The following is a 9,702-nucleotide window of genomic DNA, read 5'->3' as shown; positions in this document are numbered from 1 at the left end:
GGGATGGCTGGGTCAAGTGGTATTTCTAGTTCTAGATCCTTGAGGAATCGCCACACTGTCTTCCACAATGGTTGAACTAGTTTACAGTCCCACCAAGAGTGCAAAAGTGTTCCTATTTCACATCCTCTCCAGCACCTGTTGTTTCCTGACTTTTTAATGATTGTCATTCTAACTGGTATGAGATGGTATCTCATTGTGGTTTTGATTTGCATTTCTCTGAAGGCCAGTGGTAATGAGCATTTTTTCATGGAGACACCTTCTTTAAGAGGATCCTCACACTTCCATTTTTGTTTTTGCACAAAGCTGGTGGATGAGGCCTTGGCTAACACATCAAAGCTTCTCTGATGGATTGTTCTTTTGACAATACTACTATCATTCCGTGAATGTCAAACAACAGAAATATGAATGTTACATTGAAACTGGTTGTGGTTTCACCTACAAGTAGCCAGCATCACCTAGAAACAAAGATGGCTTGTAACTTGTTACCAAGTTAAGATCTTAGAGTTCCCTTTGTTCTTTTGTCTTATATTTTTGTGGTCTCCAATTAAATGGTGAAAGTAAAAATTGATCCCAACTTCTATGGTATGTAATATGAAAGAGATAATTCATTCACAATATTATATCAATAAATGGAAACACAATAGGAATTCTACACAATAGCAATTCTCCTTGAGTAACAACTGCTAGCAAGCCCCATTAATATGAAAATCATCACATCTTATAACCCAATCTATAAAAAAATAAAGTTCACCTGGTATATTAGTCAGGGTTCTCTAGAGGGACAGAACTAATAGGATAGATATATATACAAAGGGGAGTTTATTAAGGAGTATTAACTCACACGATCACAAGGTCCCACAATAGGCCCTCTACAAGCTGAGGAGCAAGGAAGCCAGTCCGAGTCCCAAAGCTGAAAAACTTGGAGTCCAACATTCACGGGCAGGAAGCATCCAGCACAGGAGAAAGATGTAGGCTGGGAGGCTAAGCCAGTTGAGCCTTTTCACATTTTTCTGCCTGCTTTATATTCTAGCAGCACTATCAACTGATTATATGGTGCCCACCCAGATTAAGGGTGGGTCTGCATTTCCCAGCACACTGACTCAAATGTTAATCTCCTTTGGCAACACCCTCACAGACACACTCCAGATCAATACTCTGCATCCTTCAATCCAATCAAGTTGACACTCAGTATTAACCATCACACCTGGCTGTGAACTCTGATCATCCAGGTTGGTTCTGCCCATCTGCTCATCTGCTCACCTGCCTGGTCAGCACACTCTCCCTTCTTCATAGTCCATGGATGTCCCCCTGAATTTGAGTTCTTAATTCCACGTGGAAATGTTTTAAGATCACTTGGGATTCATCAGTTTACATTAGAATTTGCTGACATAAATGTCTGAGGATCTATGTAGTATCCATGAGTTCAGCACAATTATAACTGGTGTGCTATTGTCAGTCTATAGGATGTGAACGTTTTCACTTCCTCCACACATGAACTTAGATTCTTTTTTGGATGCTGGTAGTAACAAACTGAATCAAGGAACTAGCTAGAATGAGATCAGAGGGAACTGTCAGATTGATTGATTGATTTTGAGACTGAGTTTCGCTCTTTTCGCCCAGGCTGGAGTGCCTTGGCTCACTGCAACCTCCGCCTTCCGGGTTCAAGTAATTTTCCTACCTCAGCCTCCTGAGTAGCTGGGATTACAGACACGTGCCACCATGCCCAGTTAATTTTTGTATTTTTAGTAGAGACAGGGTTTCACCACGTTGGTCAGGATGGTCTCAATCTCCTGACCTCGTGATCTGCCCGCCTCGGCCTCCCAAAGTGTCAGATTTTTTTATCTGATGCCCTTCTGATATCGCTTTTCTGATACTCACATTTTTATCCCATCCCACTAGATTTCTAATATCTACAGTCTTATCAGTCTTCAGTTCTTCATCTGGGCATTCCACAGCTTTCTAAAGCAGAAATTACAACTGTTTTAGAGACTCCTCAGCATTTACGCATTAATGCAAATAAATGCAAAGAGAAGAGACCAAATTCCTTAATTTTAGCTTACTAATGTTTATTTCCTGGAATTTAAGGATCTTCAAGTATTTTTATTATACCTATTGTATCTCCACATTCAGTAGATTGCAACTTTATTTCATTCTCCAAAACCCACCTGGATCTGGGTCTCAGAAAGTATTTTCTCTCAAGGTAATTACTTCTGCTATGGACTACGGAAGTCAACTTTGCAACTCGAAAAGCTGAGAATTTCTTTCTCTTTGTATTTCTGTGGTACCACTATTCAGTTAGCAGTAAATAAGTGTGGTGGGAAATATTGATTTTTTTTTTTAATGGTGAAGAGTCGATAAGATTGTGCTTTCACATCATTGCATATCCTGCCTTAAAACATTCTTTGTTGAACAATCACAGTCTATGACACTAGAAGGCCATATATCACTAAAGAAGTTTAAAGTATCTCCTTAAATGTCAGATGAGCCACGTGATCCCCACTGCCTAACAGGAAGTCTCATTGTCCTCATGAGATCCCTCTCCCTGCGCATGGCACATACCCCCACGTACAATATGCCTGAAAAGCAGAAGGTCTTACTTAATCTGATGAGAGCCAGTCCTGTGTCCAAACAGGTACTCAATGAATTCACTGCTGCTGTTGCTTCTCTTTTCCACAGTGTGTGTGCTGTGAGTGATTGTACAGCATCTCATGTATGACGCTTGTCTACATGCCTTTTTTGGTCCAGGTCCCAAGACAAGCCACAACAGAAGACTCAGATTCAATGTTGGGACAGCAGTTTATTTTATTTCATACTCTCATGCTCGGCTAATGGTCCAGCCACTGTGCTAAGGTGGCTGAAATGAGAGAACTTTCTAGCATCAGTTGTATTGGAACAACATCACACTTTGAACTCTTAGGTCCATCCCTTGAGTTTGAGTCCCAAACCTTGACTCATGCTTTTCTCTAGGAAATTGTGTTTCAAGATCTTTCATTCCCTTTCCTGTCACTGGACCTCAACTAGTGCTACCATAATACACATCGACAAATCTCCTAGCTGGTCTTGGGAAGAGCTGTGGTAACTGAACTCTCTAAAGAATACGATTTCCTAGTGTAAACTGATCCATTCCTGCCCTCCTGCTACCAGCCACCACCACAGCTTCATACATTAGAGGTCTCCACAAAATGCACTCCAATAAAGTCATGAGGCGTGTTGGTTGCACCAAATCCCAGAAAAATGGCTGCTAGCCTGCCAGCTTTTGCAAAACCGAGAGTTGTGTCTAAGTAACACTCCCAAGGACAAACGTCCCTCCTTTCCCCAATACATAATCACAGAGTGAAAGAAGTAAATGATTGTACATGTTACAAGGTTTTAAAAAACTATGGGAAAGGTTTAGGAGCCTACTACAAGCATATGTACAGTCGTATAAATAGCCACTCCTAAACTTGCCCAGACAGAATAAGGTATTCCAACTGAGAAGCTAAGAATTCTGATTTCAGATCAGAGGTTAGGAAAATGGCAGATAGGAGGCAGGACTAAATCGCAGCTCTCACTTGGACATAAAGATCAATGTGTGGATACTCACATCATGAACTTTTGCTCTAAGAACTACTGCAGAAACATACCAGGAAAGCTGAGAAAGTCCAGAGGCCCTTTGAAGAAAGCAGATTGCTCCTGCAGACCACGGGAGACAGACCAAACACTGCAAGTGCCCAAAGTGTGAAAGTGTAAAAGGGGATTGCCCACCCCTGAACACACACCCTCACTAGGGAACCTGAAGGTCCAGATCACGGGAGAAGAATTTGACCTTGCCTGGAGCTGAGACAATTTTAGAGAGCCAGCTGCAATACAGGGGTAGAAGAAAAAGCAGGAAGAGCCTGGTGGGCTCTCTCAGTCCCCAGAGAAACCATTTCTGACTTTGTCTCACAGAAGTCCTTGGGGAGGCTGCCAGAAGAACTGAGAAAAGACCACAGGGAGGAGGAAACTTCCAGCTGAACTTTGCAACAATCTCAACCAAATGGGAAGTTTCCTGAACAGAACTTGGAGGAGGTGGTGAATTCAGACACAGCACAGAAGTGAAGCACAAAATCTGAAAGCCCTGCTTGCTTTCACAGACTGGAGGCTGGTAGCCTAGGCAAAATTCTCAGTCCTGCTCACCTGCTGCCTAGAAACAAACGGTGATATTAGGGTAGGGCACAGTGGGAGTGAGACTGGCCTTTTGGGCTATGTGGGAGCTGAGTGAAGCCTGTAACTACTGTCTTTACCCCACTTCCCTGGTGACCTGCATGACACATCAGAAGCAGCCATAATCCCCCAAGCACTTTTACACAGCTGGTGGGAATGTAAACTAGTACAACCACTATGGAAAACAGTGTGGAGATTCCTTAAAGAACTAAAAGTAGAACTACCATTTGATCCTGCAATCCCTTTACTGGGTTTCTACCCAGGGGAAAAGAAATCGTTATATGAAAAAGATACTTGTACACACATGTTTATAGCAGCTCAATTTGTAACTGGAAAAATATGCAACCAGCCCAAGTGCCCATCAATCAATGAGTGGATAAATTGTGATATATGTATATATCACACACACACACACACACACACACACACATATACACACACACCATGGAATACTACTCAGTCATAAAAAAGAATAAAATAATGGCATTCACAGAGACCTGGATGGAATTGGAAACTATTATTCTGAGTGAAGTAACTCAGGAATGGAAAACCAAACATTCTATTTTCACACTCATAAGTGGGAGCTAAACTATGAGGATGCAAAGGCATAAGAATGATACACTAGACTTTGAGGACTTGGGGGGAAAGGGTGAGGGGGGGTGAGGTATAAAAGGCTGCAAATTGGGTACAGTGTGTACTGTTTGGTGATGGATGAGCCAAAATCTCAGAAATTGCAACTAAAGAACTTATTCATGTTAACCAAACACCACCTGTTCCCCAAAAACGTATGGAAATAAAAAAATTAAATTTTAATTTTTGAAAAAGAATCCTGATTTATTTTGCTACCTAGAAACCCTCTGCTTCCAAAATGAGTCCTAGCCCCACACCCTGGAGCCCCAGAACATTTATTTTGTTCACCCACAACTATTTGTTATTTCTTTTAGTTTACAAATAACAATTTATAAACATGCATGGCAACCCCCTGTTATTCTTCATGAAAATTGAAATGTGTGAAACTATTAGCTTGTCTGAAACATAAGCCAGAACCACAAGGACAGCATTTTTCTAGATTTTCCAACCAGAGGGATTTAGTATTGAGGACAAGGAGCATACTAAACACTTACTTGATGTGGCAATGAAATATCTCAGGCTATTTGAAATTAGGAAGGGCTTTTGCTACACTTCAACCCTCTTGATACTTTTTATCTCTCTCTGTCTTATACCTAACCCAAAGAAGAACCAACTCAAGCTGGGGTGTGGTGGCTCAAACTTGTAATCCCAGCACTTTGAGAGGCCAAGGCAGGCAGGTCACTTGAGGTAAGGAATTTGATACCAGCCTGGCCAGCATGGTGAAACCCATCTCTAGTAAAAATACAAAAAAATTAGCTGGACATGGTGACACATGCCTGTAATCCCAGCTACTCAGGAGGCTGAGGCAAGAAAATTGCTTGAACCCGGAAGGCAGAGGTTATACTGGGCAGAGATCACACCACTACACTCTAGCCTGCACAACAGGTTGAGTTAGACTCTGTCTCAAAAAAAAAGAACCAGTTCAGCAAACCTCCAATTATTTCATAGGAGTGCGTGAAAGCTTGATTTGACATCCTAAAGGAAAGCTTCAGGACAACGGAAATGTTGTCAGACAACAAGAGAAAAATTATTGAAGCCTATACTTCTAGGAAAAGAATAAGTTGTTTGAAGAAACCATGTAATTGGTGGGGCACGGTGGCTCATGCCTGAAATCCCAGCACTTTGGCAGGCCAAGTTGGGTGGATGATTTGAGGTCAGGAGTTCGAGACCAGCTTGGCCAACATGGTGAGACCCCGTCTGTACTAAAAATATGACAATTAGCCAGGCGTGGTGACATGCACCTGTAATCCCAGCTACTTGGGAGGCTGAGGCAGGAGAATCACTTGAACCTGGGGGGCGGAGGTTACAGTGAGCCAAGATCATGCCAGTGCACTCCAGTCTGGGTGAAAAGAGAGAGACTCTGTCTCAAAAGAGAAAGAGAGAAAGAAGGAAGGAAGGAAGGAAAGGAAAGAAAGAAAAGAAAGAAGGAAACCATGTATTGTTTACATGTTGAACACTGTATTAATCCATTTAAGCTGCTATAACAAAAAACTATAGACTGGTTTGCATGTCAACTACAAGGTTTTATTTCTCATGGTTCTGAAGGGTGGGAAGTACAAGATCAAGATGATGGCAGATTTAGCGTCTAGTGAAGGCCCATTTCTTGCTTCACAGATGACACCTTCTTACTGTGTCCTCACATGATGGAAGGGGACAAGGCAGCTTTCTGGGGTCTCTTTTATAAAAGCACTAATCCTAGTCATGACAACCCTGTCCTCACGACCTAATCTCCTCCCAAAGGCTTCACCTTCTAATATTATGACATTGATGAGGAGGTTCCAGTGCATGCATTTGGGGACAGACATAGACATTCAAGCCACAGCAACCACCTTTGAGAATACTATTTCACCTCACCTTCCACATGATAAATATCTATATAAATGTACTCCCTGGATTCCAATTATTAGTCATTTTGTATATCAGGGACATATCAGTTGTGAAGAAATAGCTTGCATACAGTCACCTTTTGACTCCTATTATGCATAATGCCATTTAGCTACAAACAGAACTTTTGTTAAAAAATGAAAATTTTGCACAGAGCATATAATTGAAAGAGAAAAACAATAGACGAAAATAGCTTCCAAACACTATACCCTTGGAGAAAAATATCATTGAGCATCTCAGAATTTCCATAGCATTCGTCCCACAAGAACTATTCAACCAGTAGGAACCTCCCGTCTCCTCTACACCACCACATAAACCCTTCATTCTTGGCCTACATTTCACTGAAAATGTTACCTATAGTTATCTTGCCACAAGCTGAGAAAGAAAGAGGTGTACTCAGAATTCATGTCACTATTTCAATCACCTAAGTGTGATTTTTATGTTTCAAATATTAAACATCCTAAATGGTCAAAAAAGGGGGAGACAATGGATTATACTTTTTAAACATGCAAACCCAACCACTCAATTATACTTATACTTCAACTGCAACTTAGAACACTGAAATAGTCCTTCATTTATCAAGCACCTGCAAAAGGGTTTGTTTCTTCATTTTGTTTTTTGTTTTGGTTTTTTTTTTTTTTTTTTTTTTTGCTTTGCTGTATTTTTGTTTTTGGGGGGACATGTACACACAGGAAGCTTTCTGCCTCCTTTATTTTCTCATGGAATTGTAGGGGTTTTTGTTTTTTGTTTTGTTTTTTTCAGAACACCCCATGCCTGCTTTTATAGAAGTCACAAAAACAACACCTAGTCTCACTGGAAAATGATGGAAACTTTGTCAGCAGAACTTCATGAAAAAAAAAAATCTTGTTTAGAAAATAAGTCACGATTTAAAAGGACCAGCAGCATCTGTGAAGAAACCCTGTCAGTCAGAATCTTACACACATGCAGCCCTGTGGGACTAATTCACTCAGACCACACTGCTAGCCCTGTCACCAAGCTTTCGTTCTTGTCTCCCTTTCTCTGTGCCATTTTACCTCCACAAAGTTCAAATTCTTTGACTATATAATCCTGAGTTAAAATAAAGTTTCAGCAGAAGAAGTAATATGACCAAATTAAGTATAACAAGGGAGTTTTTAAAAAATAAATAAGCTATAAGATCCAGTAAAGAATTTACTATGACAAGGAAAAAAATATGTATTTTGTACTAAGTTACACACATTCTTTCAGGGGTACACTAAAACGCATATAACATCATTGACTAGATAAGCCATTATAAGCTTATAAGCAAGTTCCAAGATGTCAAGAAAGGTGATTAGAAAGTATAGGGAAGCATAATCAGTAATCATCATGATAGAACTTAATTTTCAGGTATATTGTTGAGCCATGATTCTTGTTTCAGAGAGTAGAAAGCAGACCCCTTTCCCTGTCCCATTGGTAATGTGAAGATAACAGTTCTGACTAGAAATGAGGAGGATTGACGAGGTGTTTGACACCTGTGCTCAGTCCATTCCTCCTCCTTCCTCCAGACATTTTGCTCTGTTCATAGGCAGCGTGGAGATAATAGAAGATCTGCATGGTTGAGTGGGACTTCCTGGTTATGTTGCTTAAGATATCTGAGTGCAGGGAGGAGTAAGCCCTGCAAAAAGTCTGGGAAATCTTCAGTTTTTCTAGTTTTCTGCTGCTCTAATTAAACATTTGAGATAAATTAACTGACACACAGAATAAAATCAGATACCTTCTCTCTTGTAATTGGTAGAGATTACATGTCTGAGAACTCAGTATCTAGCCCAAAGCCCAACACATGCAAAGGCAAAAATGACGAACGATTTAGTAAATGAGAATGCAGAACCTGGGTAACCAGTTACCTAGAGAAAAGCATTCACCTGAGCAAAGGTTACTGTCCAGGGAGTTTTGCTTGTGGTCATATAAAGAAAGCATTATAGTTATTGAGGACTATGTACTAAGGCTTTGTGACAGGCTCTGTTATTGTCTAGTGAAGAGGATTCTGCCATTTAGAATAGGAAGGTGTACAATGTTAACTATTTTACGAATTTATTTTTTTAGCGTGGTTTTTTTTTCTGCCAATTGAAAAGCCATTTTCTATATTGTAACAACCTCAAAAACAAACACATCATACTATTCCTTTTACATTAAGAAATCTGCAGTTATATTTCAGAATATGAATTAGATTGCTAGAAACACATTTTCTCGATACACACATGGATATTTAAAGAATTATAATATTTTACCCATTTAAAATTATTTTCATTTTCATGAAGTAAACTCAAAAGCTTTCCCTATCAATATGAAGAAAATGTAAGAGGCCGGGCGCAGTGGCTCACGCCTGTAATCCTAGCACTTTGGGAGACCGAGGCGGGCAGATCACGAGGTCAGGAGATCGAGACAATCCTGGCTAACACGGTGAAACCCCGTCTCCACTTAAAAAAAAAAAAAAATTAGCCGGGCGTGGTGCCGGGCGCCTGTAGTCCCAGCTACTCTGGAGGCTGAGGCAGGAGAATGGCATGAACCTGGGAGGCAGAGCTTGCCGTGAGCGGAGATCGCGACACTGCACTCCAGCCTGGGCGACAGAGCAAAACTCCGTCTCAAAAAAAAAGGAAAAGAAAGAAAGAAAACGTAAGAGTATCTAGTTTCTGTGTCTCTGCTATTTATGTAGTCATCTATATGATTCCAGCGTACAATTTGTATGATTAGATTATTAGGGTCCTTTCACTCTATGATGCACAGGAGAAAAGAATGAGGTTCCTGAAGAGGAGCTGTTTACAAGGTGGCTGTTATGGACTGAAATATGTCCCTCACAAAATTCCTGTGTTGAAATCCTAACCCCTAATGTGACTATAGTTGGAGATAGAGCATTTAGGAAGGTAATTATGGTGAAATGAGGTCATCAGGGTGGAACTGTAATCTAATAGGACTGGTGTGCTTTTAATAAGAGGAAAGAACACCAAAGCTCTCCCTGTCTCTCCTCTTGGGCACAGAGGAAAGGCC

The sequence above is a fragment of the Pongo pygmaeus genome, chromosome 17 (genome assembly GCF_028885625.2).
Source record: "Pongo pygmaeus isolate AG05252 chromosome 17, NHGRI_mPonPyg2-v2.0_pri, whole genome shotgun sequence".
NCBI lineage: Eukaryota > Metazoa > Chordata > Mammalia > Primates > Hominidae > Pongo > Pongo pygmaeus.
The sequence above is the reverse complement of the archived record's forward strand: the minus strand, read 5'-3'. Positions refer to the sequence as shown.